Here is an 18269-nt window from a genome sequence, read left to right on the forward strand (position 1 = left end):
ATCATTACATGCCGAGGCCCAAAGGGGGGACTGATCCAAAAAGCCAAGAGGCATCAGACTCTGTGGAACTTCCACCCATACAAGAATGGTTCCTGCCTCCTCTCATACTTGTATTTGAAGGCAAAGCTGTACCTTTTAGATGTCTTTAGCTTTTTTTTCTTTTTATTCACTAATGTAACACTAAACTCAAAAAGTCCCCTTTATTGCTCTCAACCTCCTCTAAATATCCAAGTTCCTTGCTTTTTTTTTTTTTGCTGTGATCCAACTTAGGGTGGCTACAATTTTTTCCCACTGTGTGTAGGAATGTATCCACCCTCTCTTGTTCGCTCCCAAGATGGACTGTTGAGTATGGGATTTGCAGTGTGCATAGAGCACTGTACATGACCAAAACTAATGTGCACTGCTTATTCCAAACAAATGGAAGTGAAGAGGGGAAAAAAAGAGGTTCGGACCATGTATTGCAATATATATGTACCATTAGCCCATGTTTTGTGTTGAAGTGTGTAAGATCTATTGTTCAACATAACCTCACGTTTAAAGAAGAACTCACCACAAATTTAAAACGCTTTTTAAATCCTCCAAGGAACCCAGTGCACATTTCACTTGGTCCCGCTCAAAACCATGCAAGCGTTTTAAGTGAAGCAACAACTTTATTTCTGTCAGTCCTGGCTGTAGCTTCATCCCAGGCTAAAGCCCAAATTATGGACGTTCTAAAGGGGGAGGTACAGTGAATACTGACGCTACCTCTCTCCTTTTCATTCTACAGCCCTGTGCCTCCTCTGCCATCTCCTCTGGGCATTGCAAAGTACACATAGGAGATCCTGCACAACCCCTCCTCCTCCATCCTCTGAGTATTGCCAGGTCAAACTCTGTAGCTCCACCTGTATTGCATATATCGGTATAGGTATATCCTGAGGAAGTCACGTGGTGTCAATCGTGACGTAACGCGTAGATACACCAGAAGGAGGGGCCAAAGGAGTTCACGTAGTGACATCATATCCGGTGTGGGCGCCATCTTGGTGCACCTTAAACAGTGACCACACATGCAGTACACCCACAGTGTGGTGAAAACGCAGACTGGAAATTGATACTATGTGAGTAAGCATTTTTATATTGAAAGGATTGAAATAAAGGGTTTTACACTATGTTGGATCTCTTTGCTTCACTGGGAATGTCTATGGAGTGATACTCGTCCAAGTATTAGGAGATAGCATCTGGATATACATCTACCAGAGGAGGAAAGAGTTGCAACACCCCAGCTAAAAAGGATTCCACCCTTCTGGAGGATCATAAAGAGGCATATCTAGCTCAATGGTCCTGAGGGGCCTGGGCAGGAAGGTGAGGGGGCACCCCTGTTATTGTGGATTCACACAAAGCACCTGCATGAAGAGTTTTTTTTGAGTGTGGTGTGTTGATTCACCTATAAGGACACTTATCTATTGGGGACTCACTCATTTGGGATTGCATATATCATCAGGAGAGGCCCCCTGTTTTGCATGAGGTCTTGCAAGGGGTATCATATGGGTATTATTTTTTTTACCTTATGCATGTTTATATCATGTTTTATGCATAGATATTTGTTAGCGCTGCACTTAGATTTTGTCTTCTGCTGTATTTTTGGTGCCTAGGTTGTGGCACTTGAGTGCTGGCTGCTTAGTGTGTTCTATTGATTAATAGCGCAGGAGTCATTGATTCTCATTTTCTTTGTAGTGAACAAACTTCTGTCTCCTAAATAAGAAAGGCTGAGCCGAGACCATCCTGCCCGCCACCATTTCAAGATTGAGAACTGTAGCATCTGGCTTGTTATCAATAGTTGTGTGAAAGTGGGGAGTAATATGGTTGAAAGTGGTTGAAGAAAGTGAAGGTCTGCTTTAAGGAAGAAAATTAACCTTAGGACATTGAACATCTTATGTTTTGATACACATGGATGGCATTTAGTTGATATATACTGAGGTTTCAGTTGGACTTTAAATATAATCAATCTACTAGTTCTACTTTTTTTTTTTCACTAGAAAGATTTGGGTTTATTTTTATTTTGTGGGCGGGGTAGCATATGTAGGGTAGGATTTTTGACACATTTTCGTATTTAATCTATGCTTCACTGTAACATACTATTAATTGGGGTTTTTTTTACTTTTTTTCACACTTACACAGCTTACTATTCATTGTAGAGAAGATGGACTTTTTAGGCACCAACCAGTCATATTAACTGAAATACAAATGCTTTTATTCATACATTTAACATATTAAAAACATATAACAAAATAAAGACAAACTTCTTCATTCAATTAAAAAAAAAATTCACACCATTTTTTTCTTTCTGTAAAAAATATATAAATAAAAAATGAGTAATGTGGGGCCATTTTTTGGCACAAGAACAAGTCCAGGATAAATAAAAGGAGCTTCTGTAACTGTAAAGATCCATTTAAATCCAATTGTACCCTAAAAGTGATTCTAAAGAAAAGATTTAAAAAAAAAATAAACATGTTATACTTACCTGCTCTGTGCAAAGGTTTTACACAGAGCAGCCCTGATTTTCTTCTTCATGGGTGGGTCCCCCGCTGGTGTTCCGGCTCCTCCCCCCTGCCATGTGTCCCCAATAGCAGTCCTCTTGCTATGGGGGAACCTGAGCTGTGTGTCCATTCACACATAGAGCATGGCTTGGCCCCATCCCTGCTCTCTCCTCATTGGCTCACTAGCTATGATTGACAGCTGCAGGAGATGATGGCTCCCACTGCTGTGTGAGTCAATGAGGAGAGAGGAACCCTGGAGAACAGCTGCTCTCATGCACATCACTGGATAGAGATTGGGCTCAGGTAAGTATAATAGGAAGCATGGGAAGAGCTGCATCCAGAAGGTTTTTTAACTTTTACCATAGAATGCATTAAGGTAAAAAACCTTGAGCCTCTAGAACCACTTTAATAAACTCCTTCATTTTGTCTTTTGCTGTTGACACACAATTGCATTTTACCAAAATAGCTACAATTTGCTTAAATATTCCAATCTTCACCAAGATTGTGAGCAAATGAAAACTCTCAATTTCACTCAGGGAATATGCAGCTCAGCGATCAGTCAAACCAGGTGGACCTATATAAGTCCACCCTTGGCCTATTGTTATTAGCAAGGATGGTGTACACCAGGTAATTGTACTATGAAGAAGTACTGGTAAGTATCATTCTAATGGAAACGCTGAAGAATTAAAACCCCTGAAAGCCTCGTATATCTATAGGCCTTTGGAGAGAATATTGCATTTGAATTCCTACACTTGCCTACTGGTTACTAGGCTGCTGTTTTTATGGAGAGTTCACAAAAAATTCTAACTGAGTTTGAATATTATCTATTGTTGGGAGATCTAACACTATGGTTGGGAGATCACTCTACAATGGTCTCTAAGTGATAGTCAAATTATAAAATAAGCCTGCAGGTATTTTATTCCACTATATTTTATCTATTTAAGTGGCAAATCATTTTTGGGTCATCTGGCCCTTTAAGGTTTTTTTCCCTTTTTTCAACCTTAGTTAAACTGTGAACATTTTGCCTGCCCTGTCTATTCAAAAATTAATAAAGCAGTTCACAAATTGGAGGACTCACTAGAATGTGTCTAATTTAAATAAATATCACAATTAATGAGCAAATCGAAATTTGATTTGCTGTGTAATTTAGATTCATTAGGGAGACAAAGTATGCCGTCACAGAGAATACCATTATTCTGGATCAGTGAGAAACTGGAGAATGGTGGCATTTTAGATTAATTTATTTTCATCAGTTCCAAGATATCTCACAATCAGAAGACATAAGAAAAAAAAGTTGCAAGTACAATTTACCGAATGATTTCTGCGATATTGAATGTGTGTGTTTTTATTCAAAATACAGTAAAAACTCTTTTTAAAATGAGTGCACAATACATAGTGCCAGACATGTTTCAATCATTCCAAGACTGCACCTTGAAGAGGGATCTTCTGATTCACTTGTGGTTGCAAATCTGGTAAGTGTATCCATTCTTTGCAGTGACAAATCTAGGTATGTAATGCCAAACTTTTTTTTTTTTTTTAATTGCATGTGAAAGAGTTAGAACCTATCATGTTTTTTTTTTTTTTTTGCTCAATCATTTTTTCAAGTAGTAAGGAGCATTGAATTGTGCGATATGTATTAATTATTATTATACAGTATTTATATAGCGCTAAAAGGTTTGCTCAGCGCTGTACATTATAGTGGGGGACAGAACATGAGACAATACAGTAACAAAATAAAACACGAGGGAGTCAAGGGCCCTGCTCTTTCGAGCTCACAATCTAGGAGATAAAGTCTATTGGAGTTAACTGGCAGCTCTACTTGTCCAAGAATTTCTGTAGGAAAGACTACCTTAGGAAAAGGTAAAATATAGGATAAGAATTAGAAGCCCAGCTCCACGTTTAAAAGTCCAGAAAGATAGGTGAAGGGCGGACATGACCAGGTGAACAGGGAAGACAAGGAGATATAGGGTTAACAGCTGGAATCCGGAGATATTAGGTTCCTTAAAGTACTGTGATTGGTGCGTTTTAATTTTAGGAAGGGCTTTAAGAGGAGTCTAGGGTGGATGGAGAAAAAACTTCAAACTCCCTCCCACCCAGTGGCTTGGATTGATGTTTCTTGGTGGTTGCAGTGGCCAGGCAGTTGAGATCAGCGGTCAAAATTAGCAGGGATATTACATACTAGGGACCCATCTATGGTATGGTGTCCTCTGGAGAATTTCCAGTTAACAGTGGGTTAACTTGGAAGTTGGGACATAGAAGTATCTGTGGAGAGTTGGGATTATACCCGATCCAGGGTCTTGCGGCTAGGGACCTTTAAGTGGTTCCACAGGTATAAAAACGAAAGTTGCTCTTTTTGTACCTTCAAAGATTGGCAACCTTGATTAATGACTGTTATGTTGGTTATTTGTAATAAATGGGCAATTTTCATCCCCATCTAGTGTTGGTCTGATTTATTTTAGGTATGTTTGATAAGAGTGGTATAAAGGACATAGCGGTCTTGATGGCAAGTGGTTGGCGACATCTGTTTTACCCTAGTCATGCATTTCAAGGGTTTAAGGGTCTTTCTTCTTCAGGGTTCTAAATATATAAAACCGCAAATATAGTCAATGTCTTATCTAAACAATATTAAAATATTATTAAGAATATTCACATATAATAATTAAAGCGGAGTTCCAGTCGCACTGTAAAAAATAACAGTCAGCAGCTACAAAAACTGTAGCTGCTGACTTTTAAAAACCAGCCACTCACTTGTCCCATGATCCCTCGGTTTTCTCCCCGTAACCCGTTTCAGTGGCCATGCGGTGTTCCCGGCACTGGCATCTTCAGTGTGGGCACCCGACTGTGACAGCTTTCGGCTGCACAGCCGGGTACCCACTGCGCATGCGCGAGTAGCTCTGCACTTTCTGAATGGTCCTGTAGTCTTCTGGGACCTGTCATGTGTTCCAGAAGACTCTGGGGAAGGTAGTGGGAGGACAATTTCCACTTCCGATTGCCTAGGTGATCGCAGCGGAAGTGGGAGCAGGTACCTGTCAATTTCGGGTACCCACTCCCCGAAATCCCCCCCCCCCATCTGCTCATCAAAGGCAGCAATCCTTAATGGGGAGCAGGGGGGCCAGTCTTTAAATAGAACTTAACTGTTTTAATAAATAGAAAATTATTTTCAGGAACTCAGGGAATATAGTGATAAGTGATTTTACATTGATTAAAAATTCTAAAAATTTAATTTTATTTGGTCTATTTAATAAAATATTACTAGTTCCATCCATATATATTCTTTTAAACAGAATCATATATACAGTAATCAAATTGCCAAATACAGTGAGTGTATTAGATTATTTTTATTGCTGTCTGTGTCACTCTGGGAATATTCATCCTCTCTGTTGGTCCAGGTAACCATTAAGGTGGTAAGAATTCCAGCATTTTTCACGTTTAAATCATTTATTTGTAGAAGGTAATACACTATTATAGTTTTATATTTTTGTGAAGTTCATGAAGAGTGATAGGAGGATTGGAAGCTCAACGCTGGATTAAGAAGTTTCTTGTGGACTATTGATTGGACGTTTATTTTGGACATATATTTTGTACATTTTTATTATTTTGTACATTTTTTATTTTTTTATTTATTTTTTTAATTAATTTTTCTTATTTAATTTATTATTTAATTTATTCATTAATTTGTATTTTTACTATTTATTTATTTGTGTTGGGGTTGGAATAGGAGTGATTTATATTAGTTTGTTAGTCAGGAGAAAGAAAAGGTTGGTTATATTAATTAATTTTACTTTCAAGGGTGAAAGTGTCACTTTTCTGAAAGGGTTTATTAGAGTGGGTAAGGCGTGCTGAGGTATTATTCATTGAACATTTTTAATTTATCACACTAATAGCAGATACTAATGACATTTGTCTGTACACTGCGTATAGCTAGCTATACACTAGAATTCAGTTTAAAATTTTTCATTTTAAAAAGTTTGTTCCATATCTAGTCCTTACTGGGATCAAATCACTGTTTGTTTTCAACCACAGCGATGGAAAAACTCAGAGGAGCAGGATGGAATTTTTTCTTGAACAAATTTCTAACAGAGAATGTTGTTTTCGTTCAGGGATGATCAATACACTCCAAAATCGGATATTAAAAGCAAACAAAATTGTAAGTATTTTCAAACAACAGTCACTATACTGAGAATTTTTGTATGAACATTCATCTGAAAATCTACTAGTGTATGGCCAGCTTTAAATACTTCTTCTGTCAGGATCTGGATCTGAACCTGCAACCTCTACAGTGTCTGGCCGTGGCTCTTCTCGCTGTACCATTTGAGATACTGGATAGCTGCTTGTCTGATCCATTAGGACAATCTTGCCTTGTCTCTTGTTTCATGTGAACCTTGAACTCTTTGTTCCTCCCATGAAGTTCCTGATTTAAGACGTGTCTCTGCACTTTCTGTTTGCCAGATTATTGTGCTCTCTCCAGCCAATCTCTTGCTGCTCCACTACTTCTTACCAACCTTTGGCTTGTTCCTTGACTACATTTCTGCCTGGTCCCAATCTGCAACCACCTGTTACCAACCCTTGGCTTGTTCCTCGACTACATTTCTGCCTGGTCTCAACCTGCAACCACCTGTTACCAACCCTTGGCTTGTTCCTCGACTACATTTCTGCCTGGTCTCAACCTGCAACCACCTGTTACCAACCCTTGGCTTGTTCCTCGACTACATTTCTGCCTGGTCCCAATCTGCAACCACCTGTTACCAACCCTTGGCTTGTTCCTCGACTACATTTCTGCCTGGTCCCAATCTGCAACCACCTGTTACCAACCCTTGGCTTATTCCTCGACTACATTTCTGCCTGGTCTCAACCTGCAACCACCTGTTACCAACCCTTGGCTTGCTACTGTCTATGCTTCTGCTTGATCCCAACATGCTATATCTGCTACTGGACCCAAGCTTGCTTTTGTAATGATCGTTTTTCCAAATGTGTGGGTCAAGCTGGCCATACATGGATCAAAATTTGTCTGGTTAAGCAGGGACCAGTGAATTTTGATCCACGTGTGGCCAATGTGGTTGAACAGAAGTCAATCTACTGATCTCCACTGTCAGAATACAAAGGCTCAGCGGGAAGGATTCCCCCATCCACCCAGATGGGTCGAATTGGGTCAATTTTCTCATGCATTTAAAAAACAAAATGCCCATGTATGGCCTGCTTTAGCTTTTGAGCTCTAAGACTATTGACCAATATATTGTGGGATAGTGCTTCTGATGGATGTCTGATCTTACTGTAATGTGGATACAGATCGATAAGCATGCACTTTGCACTACAGTTTTTTTAGAACCTGTATCTAGTTTTGTCACGTAGCTTTACACGTGGCTGTGTTTATTTGAATAATTTTTACTTTTTGTTAACTTGGGAGGCAATTTTTATACCAGTAAGGATGCACATTGTATATATTGTGCAGGATGATAGGTCCTGGACAACAGGTACATTCCCATACTATTTGGGTTTGATCCTTTCAAGGGGGATGGTTTGAAGACATTGTTGAGTATTCAGGGGTTCTCACCCATACAGGGCAAGGGGTTCTGGTTTAGTCCAGTTGGACTGCTTTTCAGTACTCTCTGGATTGATAAGTCCTTATTAGGGACACAGAATTTGGAGAGACCTTTGGGGTGGAAAAGACCCTCCAAACCCTGAATATGGGGATTTTGTGCTTTAAAGTGTTACTAAACCCATAACAGTAAACTCAGTCAGTATATGCAGTAAAGCATGCTTGTTATACTCACTGTGGAACCTAAGGGGTTAATATTCTTCATTGCGTAAAAAGGACATTTGATCCTGACTTCTTTGCTCCTCTTGTTCAAATGTCCACGTCTTATCTTCTGACAAACTGAATCATAGCCATTCTGCACAGGCTCAGTTTAGTGTGTATTGCTAGAGAGTTTTTTTTTTCTTGGGAGAGTGCATGTGATCAGCACAGGGTCAATCAGCACTGTCCAGCAGAGGTCAGGAGTTCTGCATCCTCCTAGAGCAGAAAGAAAACTCCCCCTACACGCTTTAACCAGTCCTCAGCTGGACCCTGATAGAAGTCACAAGACTGCTCTAACTGCTGATGAGAAAAGGTATTTAGCAGTTTATATTTACTAAAATAATTGCATTTCCATGTTGTGTGTACTGTGGGAGACAAGATATAGTGAATGCAGGGTCCGGGGTTTAGTAACACTTTAAGGGGTCAACCTGTCTGCATGTAAGTCCAGAAAAAGAACAGGAAACAACCAGCACCTGTATGTGAGGGAGTGTGAAGCAATACACACCTAGGACCAAGAGTGGGGGACTGCTGGTGACTGAGACAGCTAACCAGTTGGTGACCTGGTCTTTGGGACCCCCGAGGCAGTAGGAGACTTTACACACAATACAAATGGCCAACGTTACCTGGGATATGGGTGCAGATCAGTCCCTAAATACAGTATATGACAACTCTCAAAAACAAATATTGCCCATAGGACTTTTAGAAGAGCTGCACCAGACAACAATACATCATTAAAAAGATCCAAATTATATATATATATATATATATAGTGGGGCAAAAAAGTATTTAGTCAGCCGTTCTTGTGATCATTTTGACCCCACGGGGTGAGATCTTGCGTGGAGCCCAAGATCGAGGGAGATTATCAGTGGTCTTGTATGTCTTCCATTTTCTAATTATTGCTCCCACAGTTGATTTGTTCACACCAAGCTGCTTGCCTATTGCAGATTCAGTCTTCCCAGCCTGGTGCAGGTCTACAATTTTGTTTCTGGTGTCCTTTGACAGCTCTTTGGTCTTCACCATAGTGGAGTTTGGAGTGTGACTGTTTGAGGTTGTGGACAGGTGTCTTTTATACTGATAACAAGTTCAAACAGGTGCCATTGATACAGGTAATGAGTGCAGGACAGAGGAGCCTCTTAAAGAAGAAGGTACAGGTCTGTGAGAGCCAGAAATCTTGCTTGTTTGTAGGGGACCAAATACTTATTTTCCACCATAATTTGCAAATAAATTCTTTCCAGATCAGCCAATGTGATTGTCTGGATTTTATTTCTCATTTTGTCTCTCATAGTTGAGGTCTACCTATGATGCCAATTACAGGCCTCTCTCATCTTTTTAAGTGGGAGAACAAAATTGGTGGCTGACTAAATACTTTTTTGCCCCACTGTATATATAAAATGATTAAAAACATAAAAAATGGAATATGTTACAAAATGACAAGACATCATATGATAACATATAGACATAAAAAGATGATCAGTTGATATTCTACATTCGACACGTTTCGTGAAACAAAATTCACTTCTTCAGGAAGTAGTATTAGATGGAAAATCCACCAGTCATATACAGTAACATGTATGAAAAATATATATGTATAATCTTTCTCCGACAAAAATGCAAGAATGCAGTGGGATGGCACCATGAAGAGAGGCTTGTCCGGGACCTGTGAAAAGGACAGGGGGCCACCACATAGGGCGATACAGCAAGAATAGCCAACCAGGGCACCCCGAAAGAGAATAGTAGACAGCTCAATACAGGGATGCCTAGAGGATCAACTGAATGACTGTCATCATCGAAAGCCAGGAGGAAATAAGTCGGGGACTTTAACCCTGCTTGGGACAAGGTTTATGTGGGCAGTGAGCCATATCTTTATTTTGTTGTACCAGCAAGTGATGGACTATTTTGTTTGCTGAAGATAAACTATTTTTTCTGCTCGCCTGCATTTTGCAAAATAACTGTTTGCTTTTACCAATACAGCTGGTTGATGATCCGCAGGCTTCCACATATGACTATATATATGTATATATTTATATTTTTTGTATATTTATATGTATTATATTTTTGTATTTATTATATTAAATTATATTATCATTTTTGTGCTATAATAAGCTCTCAGTATCATTTTTCCTAGAATAAAAAGGTATTTACTGCTGCCTGTGTCTGTAATAGGTAGATTTGCCCTCACTTCCTGTCTGAAAGGAAGTGATAGTAAATTTCTCAAATGGGGACGCAGACGCTGCATGCCCGGTTTAGCGGCGGTTGCTAGGCGTTTGCCAAGCGTTAATAACGCCCCACAAACGCCTATAATCCAGTTTGAGTGGTGCTACCGCTCAGCAAACGCCCCGCAACCGCACCGCAAACGCCGGATGGGCGTTTGTGGAGCGGCACCATAGACGAGAATAGGAGGCTTCAACGCCTCCTGACTCGACCAGAGGCGTCCGTTTTGCCACGACGCGACGCAAACGCTCCCGTTAGAACAGTACCATGTGCTGTAATGTGCAGAATTGGCAGAGGTGGTAAAAACGCTTCCCAAACGCCTCTCTGCCGTCTGCACACAACGCTAGTGTGAACGTAGCCTTAGGCTGGCCATACACTATACAATGTTCTGTCCAATTTTTGCCCAATTTCCTTTAGATTTACCTTCAACTATGTAGCGCAAGGGCCTGCTTTATTGGATACAATTGAAAGTGTTGCTTGGGTTTGACTTCCTATTATAAGGTTTTTGGTAAATCTAAAGAAAACTTCTCAAGAAAATTGTATAATGTATGGCCAGCCTTTGGGTTTGTTCACAATAGCAGTTGAAGGGATGGTAAAACCCAGTGGCTGAGCTTTGGCTTTATTGCCCCACCCTCTTCTCCTTTAGTTGCAGAGGCATCAGTTGGGGGTGTACACACACCACAGCTGCGATGATTTGCTTAATGGCTGTGGCAGGAACTGCACTCCCTGCAGCTTTGCAGCCGTGAAGGGTGCCGCTCTGCAACTGCCCAACTTGAAGTGTGGAAGTGCAGCGTTCAAGGAGTTACAGCAGGAGGTCATATGCCCTCTAAAGAGTGATCACAACACAAAATGCTCTTTAGATAGCAAGGCTACTGTGAATAAGTCCTGTGTTTTCTACTTCCTTGGAATGTCCTCTGTGAGCTCCCAAACCTCTCATTTTCCCTCTCACTTCCATTTGTTTGGAATGAGTAGTGCACGGTAGTTGCGGTCATGTGTACTGCACTATGCACACTACACATCCCACAGTCCATGGTCTAAAGTCCATCTCAGGAGCAAGAGAGGGTGGCTATGATCCTATATACAGTGCGGTCATGGAGAACGAACATAGACACCCTCTAACAGAAAGATTGCAACAAAAAGGCATTTGGAGATTTGAAGGAGGCTGAGAGCAATAGAAGGTCATTTTTTATGTAAAACAGTAATAAACCCTAAACCAACAATGTAATTTATGGCAGCTTACCAATCATTAGATGTGATGGCTGCATTAGTTTTCTTTTTTTAGGCTTTTCCCCAGGGGCGTATTTACAACAAGGCAAACAAGGCATTTGCCTAGGGCGGCATTTTTCAGGGGGGTAATGAACACACACCTCATGGGGACCAGGTGGGATCCAAGAGATCCTGCGGGCTGCTTGACGGTGTATGCAGAGCCTGACTTTCATTCCCAGGGATGTCCGGAGCTGTGAAGGTGAGTGTCTGTGAGTTTCTCTTTCTTGCCAAGGATGGGAGGAGGGTAGTAGTGGAAGGCTCTCTTGGCCGGGGGGAGGGAGTTGGTGTTAGTTGGTGTCAGGCTCTCTCCTTTGGGGGGATGGGTTGCAGGTTGGTGTTATGCTCTCTCCACAGTGGGGGGGGGGATGTGTTCGTCGGTGTCAGGCTCTCTCCGCGGGAAAGGTTTGGGCGGCCGATTTTTGTGTTTCCTAGGGCAGCACAAAACCTAGACACACCATTGCTTTTCCCCCTCTGATTGCACCTTGGAATGTAGCCAGTAACACACCTCCTGTATTAAAATGCCTCCACTCTGGATGAAGGAGCACAGGGAGCACAGCAGACAGCCATATTGTTAATCTTGGGGGTTGATATACTCGCAGATTTAAATACACTAACAAACTGAAGCCAAACTCCAGCTATCACTTTATAAGAAGGTACAGCAAATAGTGTTTTATTTATCTTTTTGGATAAAGGTTTTACAAAAATACATCAAATCTGATCATTGTAAGCACCCTTGTCAGTGTGAAATAGTTTGTCTCAACACTCTTAACCACTTCCTGTCCGGACACTTTTACCCCCTTCCTGTCCAGGCCAATTTTCAGCTTTCGGCGCTCTCACATTGTGAATGACAATTACTCAGGCATACAACACTGTATCTAAATGAAATTATTATCATTTTTTTCAAACAAATAGAGCTTTAATTTGGTGGTATTTAATCATCACTGGGGTTTTTATTTTTTGCTAGAAAAATGAAAAAAGACTGAAAATTTTGAAAAAAAAACATGTTTTTCTTAGTATTTGATACTAAATTTTGCAAATAAATATACTTTCTTCATAAATTTAGGCCAAAATCCATTGTGCTACATTTTGTTGGTAGACATAACCCAAATCAGTGTGTATTATTTAGTCTTTGTGAAAGTTATAGAGTCCACAGACCACGGTATATATATTTGATATATTTGAAAATGTATCAATCCTGATGCACGGACTACCTATATAATTTCTTGGGGCCCTAAAATGCCAGGACAGTACAAATACCCCCCAAACGACCCCTTTTTGGAAAGTAGACAGTCTGAGGTATTTAATGAGAGGCATGGGGAATTTTTTGAAGTTGTCATTTTTTGCCAATTTTTTAAGGAAATGATGAAAGTAAAAAAATTTTTTTTTTTTTTCCCACAAAGTTGTCATTTAACAAGTTCTTTCTCTCACACGGCATAGGCATACTTGCAATTACACCCCAAAACACATTCTGCTACTCATCCTGAGTATGGCGATACCACATGTGTAAAACTTTTTCACAGCCTAACCACATAGAAGGGCCCCACATCCAATAAGCACCCTTAGGCGTTCTAGGGGAAAAAATTACACATCTAATTTCTTGACTGTCTATCACAGTTTTGGAGGTCCTGGAGCACCAGGACGATTGAATTACCCACAAAATGACCCCATTTTCGAAAGAAAACACCTCAAGGTATGTTTTAAGAGGCATGGGGAGTCCTCTGAAGACTTCATTTTTTGCCACACGTTTTTGGAAAATGTGAAAAGAAAATGAAAATGTATTTTTTTTTACGCAAAGTTGTCAATCTATGAGATATTTCTATTACACAGCATAGGCATACTTAAAATGATACCTCAAAACGCATTCTTTAACTCCTGCTGAATATGGCGATACCAAATGTGTGAGACTTTTTCACAGTCTGGCCACATAGAGGGGTTCCACATCCAATAAGCACCTGTTAGCGTTCTAAGGGCAAAAATTACACATCTAATTTCTTGACTACCTATTGCCGTTTTGGAGGTCCTGGAGCATCAGGGCAATGGAATTATCCACAAAATGACCCCATTTTGGAAAACAAACACCCCAAGGTATGTTTTAAGAGGCATGCAGAGTCTTCTGAAGACTTCATTTTTTGCCACAAGTTTTTGGAAAATGCGAAAAGAAAATGAAAATGTATTTTTTTCTACACAAAGTTGTCAATCTATGAGATATTTCTAATACACTGCATAGGCATACTTAAAATTACACCCCAAAACACATTCTCTAACTCTTCCTGAATATGGTGATACCAAATGTGTGAGACTTTTTCACAGTCTGGCCACATAGAGGGGTTCCACATCCAATAAGCACCTGTTAGCGTTCTAAGGGCAAAGATCGCACATCTAATTTCTTAACTACCTATTGCTGTTTTGGAGGTCCTGGAGCATCAGGACAATGGAATTATCCATAAAAAGACCCCATTTTGGAAAGCAAACACCCCAAGGTATGTTTTAAGTTCTCCGTCACTCTCATTTGTCATACTCAGAATTTGAAATGCCTCCTCGCTTGTATATGATCTTTTGGCCATATTTTTGACACTGATCAGGACCCACTGGTATGGCAGTGATCAGGATGGTGTTGCAGTGAGGGACAGATATCTGGCTGCAGTTGGTTCACACTAGTCACTGTTGGGCAAAAATCAGAGATACAGTGAGGTGGCTGGCAATGTTTTGTGAGTGTGTGTAAACTCTGTGCAAAGGCTGAAAATTACTCACAGTTAGCTGTACTGGATCTCTCTCCTCACAGACGATGGCAGTGAACAGGATCCACTGGTGTGGCAGAGATCAGGGACACTTTATGAACAGGCACACTGTAAGGCGATCAGGGACACTGATTGGGCCACTGTATGGTGATCAGGGACACTGCTGGGCCACTGCGGTGATCAGGGACACTGCTGGGCCACTTGTGTGGCGATCAGGGACACTGTGGCAATCAGGGACACTGTGGCGATCAGGGACACTGCTGGACCACTTGTGCGGCGACCATGGACACTGCTGGGCCACTGCAATGATCAGGACACTGCTGGGCCACTTGTGTGGCGATCAGAAACACTGCTGGGCAACTGCGGTGATCAGGGACACTGCGGTGATCAGGGGCACTGCTGGACCACTTGTCCGGCGATCAGGGACACTGCTGGCCACTTGTGTGGTGATCAGGGACACTGCTGGGCCACTTGTGTGATGATCTGGGCCAATGCGGCAATCAGGGACACTGCGGTGATCAGGGACACTGCTGGACCACTTGTGCAGCAATCGGGGACACTGCGGTGATCAGGGACACTGCTGGGACACTGCGGCGATCAGGGACACTGCTGGACCACTTCTGCGGCGATCAGGGACACTGCTGGGCCACTGCGATGATCAGGACACTGCTGGGCCACTTGTGTGGCAATCAGAAACACTGCTGGGCAACTGCGGTGATCAGGGACACTGCGGTGATCAGGGGCACTGCTGGACCACTTGTCCGGCGATCAGGGACACTGCTGGCCACTTGTGTGGTGATCAGGGACACTGCTGGGCCACTTGTGTGGTGATCTGGGCCAATGCGGCAATCAGGGACACTGCGGTGATCAGGGACACTGCTGGACCACTTGTGCAGCAATCGGGGACACTGCGGTGATCAGGGACACTGCTGGGACACTGCGGCGATCAGGGACACTGCTGGACCACTTCTGCGGCGATCAGGGACACTGCTGGGCCACTGCGATGATCAGGACACTGCTGGGCCACTTGTGTGGCAATCAGAAACACTGCTGGACTACTGCGGTGATCAGGGACACTTCGGTGATCAGGGGCACTGCTGGACTACTTTTCCCGGCGATCAGGGACACTGCTGGGCCACTTGTGTGGTGATCAGGAACACTGCTGGGCCAATGTGGGGATCAGGGACACTGCTGGGCCAATTGTGTGGTGATCAGGAACACTGCTGGGCCAATGCGGTGATCAGGGACACTGCTGGGCCACTTGTGTTGTGATCAGGAACACTGCTGAGCCAATGCGGTGATCAGGGACACTGCTGGGCCACTTGTGTGGTGGTCAGGGACACTGCTGGGCCACTGCGGCAATCAGGGCCACTGCGGCGATCAGGGACACTGCTGGACCACTTGTGCGGCAATCAGGGACACTGCGGTGATCAGGGACACTGCTGGGCCACTGTGGTGATCAGGGACACTGCTGGACCACTTGTGCGGCAATCGGGGACAATGCTGGGTTACTTGTGCGGCAATCAGGGACACTGCTGGGCCACTTGTGTGGCGATCAGGGACACTGCTGGGCCACTGCGGCAATCAGGGACACTGCGGCAATCAGGGACACTGCTGGACCACTTGTGCGGCAATCAGGGACACTGTGGCGATCAGGAACACTGCTGGACCACTTGTGCAGCAATCAGGGACACTGCGGTGATCAGGGACACTGCTGGGCCACTGCGGCGATCAGGGACACTGCTGGACCACTTGTGCGGCAATCAGGGACACTGCGGTGATCAGGGCCACTGCTGGGCCACTGTGGCAATCAGGGACACTTCTGGGCCACTTGTGTGGCAATCAGGGACACTGCTTGGCCACTGCGGCGATACTGCTGGGCCACTTGTGTGACGATCAGGGACACTGCTTGGCCACTGCGGCGATCAGGGATACTGTGACGATCAGGGACACTGTGGCGATCAGGAACACTGCTGGGCCACTATGTGGTGATCAGGGACACTGACAATCAGGGACACTGCTGGGCCACTTGTTGGGCGATCAGGGCCACTTGTGGGCAATCAGGGCCACTTGTGGGCGATCAGGACCACTTGTGGGCGATCAGGGCCACTTGGGGCAATCAGGGCCACTTGGGGCAATCAGGGACACTTGTGGGGGCAATCAGGGACACTACGTGGGGGCGATCAGGGCCACTTGTTGGCGATCAGGACCACTTGTTGTGCGATCAGGGCCACTTGGGGCAATCAGGGCCACTTGGGGCAATCAGGGACACTTGTGGGGGCAATCAGGGACACTTGTGGGGGCGATCAGGGCCACTTGTTGGGGCAATCAGGGACACTTATTGGGGTGATCAGGGACACGTGGGACAATCAGGGCCACTTTAGGGGCGATCAGGGCCACTTTAGGGGCGATCAGGGACACTTTAGGGGCGATCAGGTGTCACTGAGGTGGAGGGCAGTTAGCTACAACCCTCTTCTTCGCTGTTTCTCCTCTCACAGACAACTCCGTGAGAGGAGAAGGAGTTCCCCTTCCCCTCCCACTGCAGTCTCCAGCTCTCCCATCCCTCCAGGAGGCCACGTGTAAGCCGGTGGTTCCGCCGGCTGACCATAGAGCTAATCGGAGACCATAAGCGATGAGCATTTTATCACTTCAGGTTTCGTGGTTATAAACTAACCCTTGGGGTTTTGAAAAAAACATGGGATCATACTGATCTTAGTATGATCCAAAGCTCTAATAGATCTCTCACTATAGAGTACCTGTCACTTCCTATTTCTATCACAGGTGATATTTATATTCCCTGTAAGTACAATAAAAATCTAAAGGGACAGTGTAAGAATAAAAATGTTAAAAAATTAAAGCGCCCCCCCTTGCTGGCACGCAAAGGGCAAACGCACACATCGGTCCAGCACGCATACGTAAACAACAATCACACTACACATGTGAGGTATCACCACGAACGGCAGATCATGGGCAGTAATTATAGTGCCAGGTCTCATTTGTAAATCTAAAGTGGTAACCTGTAAAAGCTTTTAAAGCATTACCTATGGATAATATAATTTACGTACTTTGTCTCCACTGCACAAGCATGTGCAATTTTAAAGTGTGACATGATTAGTATCTACTTACTTGGCGTAACATCATGTTTTATAGTTTAACAAACACTTGGCGGTACTGTATTGTGTTTTTGTGCATTACAAATCCCCCCAAAAATACGTTTGAAAAGCAGCTGTGCAAATACCATGTGACATAAAAAACTGCAACACCCACCATTTTATTCTGTAGGGCACAGGTGTCAAACTGGCGGCCCTCCAGCTGTTGCAAAACTACAAGTCCCATGAGGCACTGCAAGACTGACAGTTACAAGCATGACTCCCATAGGCAGAGGCATGATGGGACTTGTAGTTTCGCAACAGCTGGAGGCCGTCAGTTTGACACCCCTGCTTTAGGGAATCTGCTATAAAATATTCTATAATGTTTGGGGGTTCTAAGTAATTTTCTAGTAAAAAATACAGATTTTTACATGTAAACGAAAAGTATCAGAAAAGGCCAGGTCTTAAAGCGGAGTTCCACTCACTCTGTAAAAAAATAAAAGTCAGCAGCTACAAAAACTGTAGCTGCTGACTTTTAATAAACAGCTACTCACCTGTCCCATGATATCACGGTGCCCCTGCTGCAGCCCGTTTCACCGGCCGTCCTGTATTCCAGGCACCGGCATCTTCAGTGTGGGCACCCGGCTGTGACAACTTG

Source organism: Staurois parvus, unplaced genomic scaffold (assembly GCF_062004578.1).
Source record: "Staurois parvus isolate SC_StPar_1 unplaced genomic scaffold, SC_StPar_1.0 ptg000310l, whole genome shotgun sequence".
Lineage (NCBI taxonomy): Eukaryota > Metazoa > Chordata > Amphibia > Anura > Ranidae > Staurois > Staurois parvus.